We start from the raw sequence: 13,154 nt of genomic DNA on the forward strand, positions 1-13,154 counted from the left end.
CGATCCCCCCGCCCCGGCCCCAGCTCTCCCAGAGGGAGTGGCGCCCGGCCTGGGGCGGCGCTGCCCCCGCTCACGGGTGTCCATAAATCACTGGGGGAGCCGACAGCGCCTGTGGCTACCGGCAGTCCCGAGTCGGGAGCGGTCCACTGAGGACGGCCTCTTCTCTTCCTGTTTCCTCTGTGCCCTTTGACTAAGTGCGTGACCTAAACACTGTGCATGAGCACCTCCGCTCTAGAACTAGCTCAGGTACAGTGCTCTTCGTGCCGGGTTTTGTTTGTTTGCTTTTTACCAAAAGTCGGTGTTCTGGGTCGCCTGGGAAGGCAGCCGCGGCCTCCGGGCAGCGTGACCCGGCCCCGCGCGCCTGGGGGCCGGGGCGGGGGGCGGGGGCCGTGCACCTGCTCTTCTGAGCCCAGAAGGAACGGGGCGCANTAGCGGAAACGTGGAATTCTGTATAAAATCGTAATCTGTAAACGCTTACCACTAATTAGAGAAATTTGAGGTAGCCCAAGCAACAGCATTGGCAGGCTGATTCAGGCCCCGTGCAGTGACATCTGCACTGGGAAACAGATGAGAGCCATGGTCTACACCCTCAAAGCACTCCGGTTGTGGCGGGGGGGGGAAGGGAAGCCCANGGCGGGGGTAGAAAGCGAAGCCCACGTTCTGTTCCACTGCACCCCGGAGGGCCGGGCCTGTGTGACTGCGGGGGAGGGGGATCCCCACTCTCAGGCCACCCCGTCTTCCCTCAAGGAAGGCTGGTGGTGCCATCTCAGGGCGCTCCGGCTTCCCCACACCGCGGTGGCTTCCTGCCGGGCCCCGCCCCCACCGCCAGCCTCCATTCAGCCTGCGCTCTGAGATGCGGGCCTGCGCGGCTGCTCCCCTCTGCACCTGGCCTGCTCCCAGCAGGGGCGCTAAGCCCACCCCCAGAGTGCTCCCGGGCACCGCCCAGTCCAACAGGAAGTGTGGGAGGTTAAGGCTGCACCCCCACCCCATCCCCTGAGGTCCCATTTCCCTGCCAGGGGAGTCCCCATCCCCTGCCCCCACCCCAGGGAAGATGGGAGCTATAGTGCTCCCCGGAGCACTGCCCACCTTGAAAGTGGACAGGGCAGTGAGGAAGCCATGGGGCTCCTCCCCTCCTAAATAGGGGCCCAGGGGAGATGCTGGCAAGCTGTGCATCTGTACCTCCCCGAGGAGTTGGGGCGTTTTCTTTGAACATCTGTGTGGTTTTACCGGTGCCACAAGGGCCACCCATGCAGCATAAAGAGAAAGGACAAGGAAGGTGAGTATAAGTGTAAAGACTGAGTTTAAACAGGGAAAAGCGTTTGCCATGAGTGAGAACCCGGAACCAAAAACTAGCCTTGCCGCCTGCCGCACCGCAGATGCGCAAGGCCCTGCGGGGGAAGGCAGCTCCCCAGGCCGCCGGGTGCCTGCTCAGTGTCTTCAGTAAACTAGAGAAAGCGTCAGACACACTCAGTCAAACACGAGAGTGAGTACTTTCCGGTTGCGGCCGTGGCCCGCAGCGTTGGTTGTGTTGCCTTTGCTGTCGTCTATCTGGAATACTGCGTGAGAAAACAGGTTTCACAAAGACCCAGGCCTGGCTGCCAGAGTCCCATTCACAGGGGGCTTCCCCGCCCCAGCTGACAGTGTTCCTCGGCCCCGTGGACCCAGCAGAGTGTGCCCGTGATCAAGAATGGATTCCCATTCCGGGGTCAAGCAGGTGAACACCTGATTGATCTATACATGTAGACACATCCACTTCGTAGGGCTGTCAGCATCATCATAAACGGGAGCTTACACAAACCACAGAAATTCATTCCAGACAATTCCAGAAGCCAGGAGTCCAAAATCAAAGTGTACGCAGGGTCCTTCCTGCCTCTTCTGCCTCTGGTGGCCCCAGGCGTCCTGGGCTTGCAACTAATCTGTTCCTTTGTGGTCACACGGCTTCTCTGTGTGTCTCTCTGTCCTTCCATCTTTTTTTTTTAATATTTATTTTTGATGGGGGGGGTTCAGAGGATCTTAAGAGGGCTCTGTGCTGACAGCAGAGAGCCTGAAGTGGGGCTTGAACTCAGGAACCGTGAGATCGTGACCTGAGCCAAAGTCAGACACTCAATGACTGAGCCACCCAGGCGCCCCTGTGTCCTTTCATCTTTTTTTTTTATTTTTTTTTAACATTTATTTATTTTTGAGACAGAGCACAAGCTGGGGAGGGGCAGAGAGAGTGGGAGTCACAGAATCTGAAATAGGCTCCAGGCTCAGAGCTGTCAGCACGAAGCCCAATGAGGGGCTCGAACCCACGGACTGCAAGATCATGACCTAAGCCGAAGTCGGACGCTTAACCGACTGAGCCACCAAGGCGCCGATACTTTTTAACTTTTTAACTCTTTTTTCTTTTTTGAGAGATAGAGACAGAGCACAAGCAGGGGAGGGTCAGAGAGAAAGGGAGACAGAATCTGAAGCAGGCTCTTGTCAGCACAGAGCTCAACGTGGGGCTCGAACTCAAGAACCTCAAGATTGTGACCTGAGCTGAAGTCAGACGCCCAACCAACTGAGCCACCCTGGCACTCCTCCTTTCATCTTTAGAGGACACTACTAATTGGATTTAGGACCCGCCATAAATTCAAAACGATTTCATCTCAACACCGTTAACCGATTATATATGCAAAGACCCCAATTCCAGACTAATGTCGTGTGCTGAGGTTCTGGGTGGATGTGAATTTGGGGGACACTTCAACCCAATATAGCAGATGACCAGTTTGTCCACTTATAGAGAGAAGACCTTTCAGGTAAGTCAGAAGGCCCTCATCAGCCTGATCAGCCCCTTTGCCCCAGAACAGCAGCCTGAGAGTTGGTGCCTCTGGAGTGGGCTCCACCAGCCAAGGCCGCCCCTCCCTGTTCTGCCTCGGAAAGAAAGCGCGGTGCTGAGATCTGCTCCGTGGCCACGAGTAAGCGACACCGACACACTGAGCTCTCCCTCCATGCCAGGCCACGCCTGTGTGGCAGGTGAGGGGACTGACGCTCAGGAAGGTTGTCGGTAGCCCAAGGTCTCTCCCGGCGGGGACAGAAACTTGGGACTCGGACCCTAAAGCTGACAGACACTGGCGCTGCCCTTTATAGGCTGGCAAGGTGAAGCAAGCCCTGGGTACGCAGATTAGATGTCCTCTCCGAGGTCAGTCAGAGTCGGCCCCACCTCCGCTCCGAGCTTGACCTGGATCTGCCTGATGCGGGCCGTCTACAAACTCTCGAATGACTCATTTACGACGCGGTGTCTTGGCTGACTCCTGCAAATAGCTAACGACAGCTGTCGTGGACGGATTTTACTAGTTTAACTCAGGGAGGCGCTTATTTCAAAGCTCAGGGGAAGCTCCGATAGGCCAGCCTTCCTGGGCCCTCTCCTTTGCCACCTCAAAGTGCAAGCGAGAAACAGCCTGACTGTCCAGTCCGAGGAGTCTGGTGGTGTCTTGAGTCCCCCTTTGCCAGAAAGGTGAGGCTGCCAAACTCCCATTTTCTAAGGAAGAGGCTCATCAGAGGGTTTGTTCAGGTAGAACCGCCTGTTGGTTTGGTTAATCCCTAACAGAGCTTGCCCCTCATTCAGCTGAAATTCTCAGTTCATAAAGCCCCAGCCTCCATCCCTGAAGTTACTTTCTTGAAAACCTTAGCTTCATTGCAGGTGCTCTGGGAGATGCACCAAACTGTAGGTTTTGTCCTTGGAAACTGTTTCATTAGCATTACTTGTTCGCACAAGACACGTAAAGCTAAGATTTTAGGCGCTGACCGTTAAATGCCAGTGAGGATGTAAAAATTTAAACTTTAAAAGTGAGACCATTTACAAAAGCATCAACCAACCAAACATCTCAATATAAAACTAACAAAACAAACCCCAAGACCAACAGACAGAGGGGCGCCTGAGTGACTCCTCAGTTCAGGGTCCCACTCTTGATTTCGGCTCAGGTCTTGATCTCACGGTTGTAAGATCTCACAGTTGTGAGGTCAAGCCCCAAGTCAAGCTCTGCGCTGGGTGTGGAGCCTGTTTAAGATTCTCTCCTATTCTCTCTCTCTTCTCCCCCCCCCCGCCCAGACCCTCCTCGACTCACTCACGCCCACATGCTCTCTCTCTCAAAACAAACAAGCAAACAAACAGAAAATTGTAAAACATGATTGAGAGAAATTACAGAAAAAATAAGTATGTGGAGGGATATACAAAGTTCAAGAATCGGAAGGCTCAATATTATAAAACTCACTTCTTCCCAAGATGATCTACAGATTCAATACAAGACAGGTTTTAAGTTCCCAGCAGGGTTTTTTCACCCAAATTGAAAGCTGGGCTTCCACTTCCAGTGTGGTAGAGTAGTAACCTTCTATCGAACTCACCTTCCCACAGACGGCGCTCTGAGCTGGAGACAAAATACAAAACCCCTCTTCCTGGAGTCGCTGGGGTGAGCGAAGGCAGGCAGGTAGTGGGGAGGGGGCTGCTGGTCTCCATCGCTTCCGGCCTGAGGGCAGATCAAACACCAATAAAACACATATAGTCCTGCTGGCCTGGGGAGCGAGGAGACAGAGCTGGGGCAATGACACCCTCCAGGAGATACAGGGACATCGCAGAAGGGAAAGAGTAAGAGAAGGGGAGGCCTGAAATCTGTTTATAAACAAGGCCTGAATCTCCAGGTGACACTGGACCACACGCACGGGGCAGACTCCAGGCAGCTAGGCCGAGAACCACAGAACCAAGATGAGCTCTAACATGAGATCAGAGCTGCTGTCCACACGGCCAGGCCTTAGCCTCAGGCCAACACGAACACAAAATAACAAAACTGACACTGGGGATATGTATGTATGATTCCAAAGGCAACAAAAAATAACACTCAATGTATCCAGGATACAATCCAAAATTACTCAATGTACAAAGGAGAATGTTAGAGCCATTCTCAAACTAAAAAGGGTAAGTAGTAGAGATTGATCCCTGATGTGACTCAGATGGTGGAATTAGCAAACAAGGATTTTAAAGTAACTATTATAACTGTAATCACTGATGTAAAGGAAAATAGGCTTTTAATGGGTGAGAAGATTTTTTTTTTAAACCACAACACAGAACTGGAAACTATATGTGTATATATTTTAATGTTTTTAAATGTTTGTGAGAGTGCGGCACCTGGGTGGCTCAGTCGGTTAAGTGTCCGACTTGGGCTCAGGTCATGATCTCACGGTTCATGGGTTTGAGCCCCGCGTCGGGCTCTGTGCTGACGGCTCAGAGCCTGGAGCCTGTTTCAGATTCTGTATGTCCCTCTCTCTGACCCTCCCCTGCTTATACTGTCTCTCTCTCTCTCTCAGAAATAAATAAAACATTAAAAAAAAAATGTTTGTGAGAGAGAGACAGGGTGCGAGTGGGGGAGGGGCAGAGAGAGACGTAGACACAGAATCAGAAGCAGGCTCCAGGCTCCGAGCTGTCAGCACAGAGCCCGAACCAGGGCTCGAACCCACAGACTGCGAGATCATGACCTGAGCCAAAGTCAGATGCCTAACTGACTGAGCCAGCCAGGCACCCCAGAAACTATATTTAAAAAATGGATATTGTAGAACTGAAAATTAAAATATCATAAATATAAAGTTAACTAAATGGGCCTAACAGAAGAGTGAACGGCAGAGGAATAATCAGTGAACTTGAAGACCTATCAATAGGAGTTATTCAATCTAAAAGAGTGGGGAATAAATAAAAGAGCCCAAGGCTCTGTGAGACCATTTCAAAAGGTCTACATAGGTGTAGTTGAAATCACAAAACGAGAGGAGAGAAAGAATGGGTAGGAAAAAGTATTTTAAGAAAATAATTCCTAGAATTTTCTATATGTGGTAAAAGACATGAATCTACGTACTTGAAGTTCCATGATCCCCAAATAAGATAAACTCAGAGAAGACCATGCATAGGCCCATCATCATCAAATTGCTGGAAGGCACATGTAAAGAGAAAACTCTTACAAGTAGCCATAGAATGTGAGGTCATAGCCATCCAGGGAACAACACATTCAGCCTAATGACTTCTCATCAGAAACTATGGGCGTCAGAAGAGCATGCAGGTACATGTGTAAAGAGCTGAAAGAAAGCCTTTTGACCCATTTGCAGGATGTCAAACCAGCTTTCAAGAATGAGAGTACACAAATATATTTTCACATAAAAGAAAATTTAAAAACATCACCTCCAGCAGACCTGTACACAGGACATGCTAAACGGGACATTCTTCAGGCCGAAGGAAAGTGATGCCAGATAGAAACTCAATCATCAGGAAAGAAGGAAGACCATCAGAAAGTAGACCATAGCTGAATACACATAAGGAGTACTTCCCTCTTAATTCCTCTAAAATCCACACGTCGGTATAAAGCAACAACTGTGACGTTGGATCATGGCGTCCTTACTGGACGTAGCTGTAACACACACAACTATAGCAGAAAATGGGCCTCTGAGATTGAAAGGCTCTACGTTTGGAGTGCATTGTGCTATGTTAGCTCCCAGAACACTGGGCACTGTAACCCCTGAAGCCATTACTAAAGAACAAACAAACCACACAGGAGGACACCTAGAAATCCAACAAAATAATGAAAACAGAATGGTAAAAAAAATTTAAATCATCCAAAAGAAAGCAAAAAAAGTATTTTAGAAGGAGCAAACAAAACAAACAAATTAGAGACCCAAATCCCAGCAAATCAATCATCATACTAAGTGTAAGCATTAAGCACCTCAATTAAAAGGATATAAAAGCAAGACTCTACCATATGCTATTTTCAAGGGAGGCATATATTTAAAAATCTACTGTGCCAACAGTAAGCCTGCCAAGGCTGGAAGAGCTGTGTTAATATCAGATAAAAATGGGCTTCCACAGAATACTGTCAGAGATCAACAGAGAGGCTACCTCACAGAAAATGGTGACTTCGTCAAAAAGAAAAATCATGAATCAGTATGTACTTCATAACTACTTCAAAATACATAAAGAAAAAACTGACAACATTAAAAAGAGAAATAGATAATCCAGCAATCATCGTTGCAGATTTTAACATCGATCTCACAGCACCGCATAGAACAAATGAACCAAAAAACTCAGTACTTAGACCACAACTGATCTAAACACTATAAACTGTCTTGAGCTAGTATTTATCAAACACATTCAACACATTCTTTTCTCTTGTATACAGTATATTCAGCAAAATAAACCAAATGCTGGGCTATAAAACAAGTCTCAATAAAGTTAAAAGGATTCAAATCATACAGAATATGTTCTCTGATTATACTGGAATTAAGTAAAAACTGAAACAGCAAGATAGCTATCAAAACCCCAAGTATTTGGAAATATCCAACTAACCCCTGGGNGTTTTGAACTGAAAGCAACTGAGAATACCACCTACCAAAATGTGTGGGCTGCAAACAAAAGCAAAGCATAGAGGGGGTTTTCATTTATAATATGCTTGTATTAGAAATTGACACATTAGGGGCACCTGGGTGGCTCAGTCGGCTAAGCATCCGACTTCGGCTCAGGTCGTGATCTCACAACTCATGAGTCCAGGACCTGCGTCGGGCTCTGTGCAGACAGCTCAGAGCCTGGAGTCTGCTTCAGATTCTGTCTCTGTCTCTCTCTGCCTGTCTCCATGTCTCTCTGCCTCTCCTCTACTCATGCACTGTCTCTCTCTCCTGCTCTCTCTCAAATATAAATAAACATTAAAAAAAAAAAGAAATTGACATGTTAGTTCTAAAATTCATACAGAAATGCAAAAGGTCCAACATAGCTAAGGTCATTTTGTTTTCGTTTTTTAATGTTTTATTTATTTCTGAGAAAGAGAGAGAGAGACAGCATGAGCACGGGAGGGGCAGAGAGAGAGGGAGACACAGAATCCGAAACAGGCTCCAGGCTCTGAGCTGTCAGCACAGAGCCCGACGTGGGGCTTGAACCCTCGAACCATGAGATCATGACCTGAGCCGAAGTCAGACACTTAACCGACTGAGCCACCCAGGTGCCCCTAAGGTCATTTTGAAGAAGAGCAAAGCAGGAGGAATTACAGTAGCGTGTACTCAACCGCTATACCTGTAGTATTTGAGACAGTGGAGTATCGGTGCCATGGATAAACAGGCCAACTGAACAGAGGAGACGGTCCGGGAAAAAAACTTCGCTGGTACAGTCAGCCTACTGACAACAGAGTGGACCATCACCTGCAGTGAGGAAGGGATGGTGTATGGTCTTCAGTAATGAAGTCAATGCTCCATCAATTGCCCACAAGCAAAAAGAACAAATTTTGATCCAAACCTCACACCATACAGAAAAACCAATTCCAGCTGAATTGGAAGAGCTACACGTAAAAGGTAAAATAAAACTTTCTAGAAGGAAACATATTTAGGGGTGCCTGGGTGGCTCAGTCGGGTAAGTGTCTGACTTTGCCTCAGGTCATGATCTTGCGTTTTGTAAGTTCGAGCCCCCAGTTGTGCTTTGTGCTGACAGCTCAGAGGCTGCTTGGGATTCTGTCTCTCTCTCTCTCTCTCTCTCTCTCTCTCTGCCCCTCCACTGCTCACGTGCATGTGCTCTCTCACTCTCTTTCTCTCAAAATAAATAAACATTTTTTTAATTCTAAAAAGAAGGAAACGTATTTAAAATCTTGGAGTAAGGTTTTTCATTTTTGTTTGTTTTTTTTTTAATTAGCCCAAAAAGCACTAAACCCTATATAGAGAAAACATGATACATTGGACCACATTAAGACCTTCTCATGGGGCACCTGGGTGGCTCAGTCCGTTAAGCGTCCAGCTTCGGCTCAGGTCATGATCTCAGTTGTGGGTTCAAGCCCCACATCGGGCTCTGTGCTGACAGTTCAGATCCTGGAGCCTGTTTCAGATTCTGTGTCTCCCTCTCTCTCTCACCCTCCCTTGCACAGTCTCTGTCTCTCTCTCAAAATAAAATAAAGACATTAAAAAAAATAAGCTAAAAAAAAAAAGACCTCATGAAAAGACACCATTAGAAGAAGAGAAAGTGGCCCACCGAATGGGAGAAGACCTGAACAGTACGGGAAAACGGGACAGAAGGCAGGAGAGGCGCGTCACCCCTGACAGACAGAGAGGGTCACTGGGGTGTGAGAGTTGCTCAGCCTCATGGGTCACCAGGGAAATGCAAATTAAGCCCGCTACAGACCCCGCCAAGCCTCCCGCCACCGCCCTCCCAGAGACCAAACTCAAAAGGGCTGACACTACCTAGTTGGCCAGGAGGAAAAGCATCTGCTGACGCGAAGCTGCTGGGTACTGTCTACACAGCCAAGCGCTGCCGGCTCAGCCCGCCCAGCGGGCGTCCTGCACCCGCGCCCCACGGTGCAGGTCCCCTGTGCACCGCGGAAGAGCTGCAGTGGCCCAAGCAGCACTGTTCATCGTCACCCCAGGCTGGAAACAACCCAAATTGCCATCAACAGTGAAACGGGTAAATAAACGGCAGTCTGTTCACACAATGGCATTAAATGGGTGTGTTTGGTTTGAGAGAATGTGTTGATGTGTGTAGTTTTTTTGTAAATGTCACACTTGAGTGAAAGTCAATGAGGGAATGTGTCAGACTCATCTGTGCATACTCAGCTCTCTGGGCTGGAAGGCTGGAAACGAACCCCTCATCCCATAAGAGAAGGACGTCGGAGCTCAGAGATGGCAAGTGACTTGGGCAAGGCCACGAGGAAATGGGAGAAGGTGGACCAAAATCCAAGGGTCCTGAGTTCCCAGCCAGGGCTCTCCCCACAACAGCTATCGGCAGCCCTCAAAATTCCTTTCTTCCTCCCCTCTGCTTGTGGATCAACAGTAACAACACAACAACATAAAATTTGCCGCCTTCGCCATTTTTCACTGTACAGTTCAGTACGGTTAAGAATTATTTGCATTGTTGTGCAACAGATGTCCAGAATGTTTTCATCTTTTCAAACTGAAACTACACCCATTAAACAGCTTCCCGTTTCCCCTCCCCCCAACCCCCGGTAACCACCACTCTGCTCTCCATCTTTATGATCTTGACTCCTCTGCATCACCCATGTAAGTAGAGTCATTAAGGATTTGTCCTTTTCGTGATGGGCTTACTTCCCTGAGCATAATGTCCTTGAGGTCATTCATGTTGTGGCAGGTGTCAGAATGTCCTTCCTTTTTCAGGCTGAATAATAACCCAGCATATGGATGGACCACATTTTATTTATCCACTCATCTGTCAGTGATGCCCGGGCTACTTCCGCACCTTGGCTGCTGTGAACGTGGGTGCGCAGATTTCTCTTCGAGACCCCGATCTCAGTTCTTCAGGGGGTATACCCAGAGGTGGTCTCGTCGACATTCTTAAGCTATCGTGTGCTCGTAGGTTTTACCATTTCCACTGAACTGTGAGCTCCTAGAGTCAGGGGCCAATTACCCAGTTAGGTGTTGTTGAATGTTTGATAACGGTCTTCCTATGTGGGTGGGGAAGCCTTGATTTACAACATTTGCCAGTTTGCTTGGTGTACGGATAAAGATGACACTGGCCCCTGCTTGGAAGTCCCCAGTGCAGTTGGACCCTGTGCTGCCACCCGAGCCTCGTCCACACAGCCAGGCAACCCTACCCCCACCCCTGGGGAGCGTAAGCCAAAGACACCCAGACTCAGAGCCAGGAGCCAAGCAAGGCGGGGGTGGGAGTGGACTGAGCGATGGTCTCTCCACCGAAGGACACCATTAAGGACGGTTTCTGGGGCTTGGAGGGGCTGGTTAAACTCTACTTCTTAGGTTGGACGGTGGGCACGTGGGCACTCGCTTCCTTAGTATCAAAGGCGCGCGATGATGTATATATACACTCTTGTATATGCGTGAGACATTTAGCACCTAAAAAGCAAAATAAAAACACACACAGACTCAGGTGCTATGTGTAGCTGCCCAGTTACGCACGCAGGTGCACCAGCCTCTCTCGGAGGTCTGTCTGCGGGTGTCAGAGGGACCCAGTCAGTCGCCTGCGTTCTGAAAAGCTCATTCAGGTGATTCTCCTATGTCCCCTGAGGGTAAGACTCACTGCTCTAACACAAAATTGCCCACGATCCCAGACTTTCGCGTCAGGATCCCTGAACTGGGGGAATGGTTGGAATAAGTCATTTGCTCTTCTCTTGGGAAGCCAGAGGGAGTACCGTGTGTCCAAAGTGTGAGGTCAGAGGTCATGGACAAGCCAGTGAATGTCTTCTTTAGGGGAGAAAGGCTTGGCTTCTCACACATTAAAACCTTTCCCAAAATTCACACCAGTATGCATTTTGATATTCCCATTCTATCAAAGGAGGCTGTACAACTTGGAAACAGTTTGCAAAACAAAGGTCCTGCCCCGTGAACCCACCTGCTGTCTTTGGAGCTCACACGGAAACTTCATGTCCGCAGAACCATGCAGAGTTCACTCTTTTACTCCCAATGTTTTATTTTTGTGAGAGGTTGATGTTGTATTGTGATACAACGCACACAACGTAAAATCCACCGCCATAACCACATCAAAGTGTACAACTTAGTGGCACTGAGTACATTTGCGCTGTTGGGTAGCTGTCCCCTCTATCTCATTCCAGAACATTCTATCATCCCACAGGAGACTTGGAGACAGTCCTTACCCCTCTGTCTCCCCAGTCTCTGGCAACCATGAGGCCACTTTCTGTCCCTGCGGATTTTCCTGCAAATTGGATCATACGACGTGTGTCTTCCTGGGTCTGGCCTCTGTTGCTCCACGTGGTGTTTTCAGGGCTCATCCCCGTGGCAGCGTCAGTGCTTTGCTCTTTACTGAGACCGAGTGACGCTTTGTGGTGGTGGGGGTGGGGGGGAGGACAGACCGCGTTTGGTGGGTCCGTCGGTCAGGTGGCAGACGTTGGGCTTTCCCGTCTCCGGAACAGTGCTGCTGTGCACATTTGTGTGTGGACACAGATCGTCGCGTGCTTTGGGCACCCCCTCGGGGAGGAACGTCGGGGTCGAGGGGTGACGCTGGGTCTGGCTCCCGGAGCCCCAGACTTCTCTTTTGCGTCAGGATCCCTTCCCCAGGCAGGAGGTGAGGCCTGTGTGCGCAGCGAGCACCCAGATGGTTCTCCGCGGGCTGGGTACCCACCGTCCGGTGGCGGGGCCACTGTGAAGAAAGCTGCTGCGAACATTCCCTGCTCGACAGTGGGGACGGAATCGCACGTCTTCCCGGGAACGCCCCTAGCTGTGGACGCTGGCACATGGGCGCACACCCCTCCCCTGGGTCGCCTCCTCAGGTGCCCGGCCTGTGTCCTCCGCTCCTCTAAACCTCCCCGAGGCTCACAGCCCACACCCCGGGGGGCCGCGGAGGGGACCTCCAGGGGCTTCCCAGGCAGATGTGGGGGGGAGAGAAATGGGTCGGGGGCAGGGACCACACGCAGGCATCTCCTTCCGCGGTGTGGGAAGAGGAGTGTGTTCCTCGATTCCTTGGCCAATGGACGCCACCGTGGGCCAGGCCTGTGCTGGGTTCCGGGGATGTGTGCTGGCAGGGAAGGGTGACAGGAAATCGGAGAGGCCACGAGTCAGGGGGCCAGAGCCACAGTGGCACACGGACAGTCAGCAGGGTGATACAGAAGTGCTGCTTTGGAAGGGGAGTCAGGAGGGCTTCCGGGAGGCAGTGTCATGGGAGCAGACCTACTCAGGAATGGCGAGGTGAGTGCCCCCCAAGGGGATCTTCTGCAACGCAGGGGGAGGGGTGCTGGGCACCGGGCATTAGCTGTCCTCAGCTGGTCTCCTCACTGTCCCACTGGCTAGTGGTGTAGACACAGGGACAGGTAGGTAATGGTCTCCCGAAATGGCTTTGGTCTCTCCTCTGTTCCCTCCTGCTTCAGGGCCTCGGGCTGGCCCTGGGGCTCAAGTTTGTCACCTCTATGCCCTTCACACCATGTGCAAGGACCAGGGTGTGGGGCAGGAGCCAGCCTGGCCTGATTCACAGAGCGGGAGGGACACATGAGAAGAGGTGAAGAGCCTGCAAGGGACGGCTGTGCAAATGTTCTCAGCGGCACAGCCAAGGACGAGGTGCCTCAGGGCACACGGTCTCAGGAGTGTGGAAACGGGGCCCCCAGCCTGACTGGCACCCCAGCGGGGCCCTCGGTCTGCCCTCCTGTTGGTAGGGTGAGAAGGTCCCATCAACAAGGACACTGGAGGCCCAGGCACCCCCCCAGTAGGTGGCG

This window comes from Crocuta crocuta, unplaced genomic scaffold (assembly GCF_008692635.1).
Source record: "Crocuta crocuta isolate KB4526 unplaced genomic scaffold, BGI_CrCroc_1.0 scaffold123, whole genome shotgun sequence".
NCBI classification, from domain to species: Eukaryota; Metazoa; Chordata; class Mammalia; order Carnivora; family Hyaenidae; genus Crocuta; species Crocuta crocuta.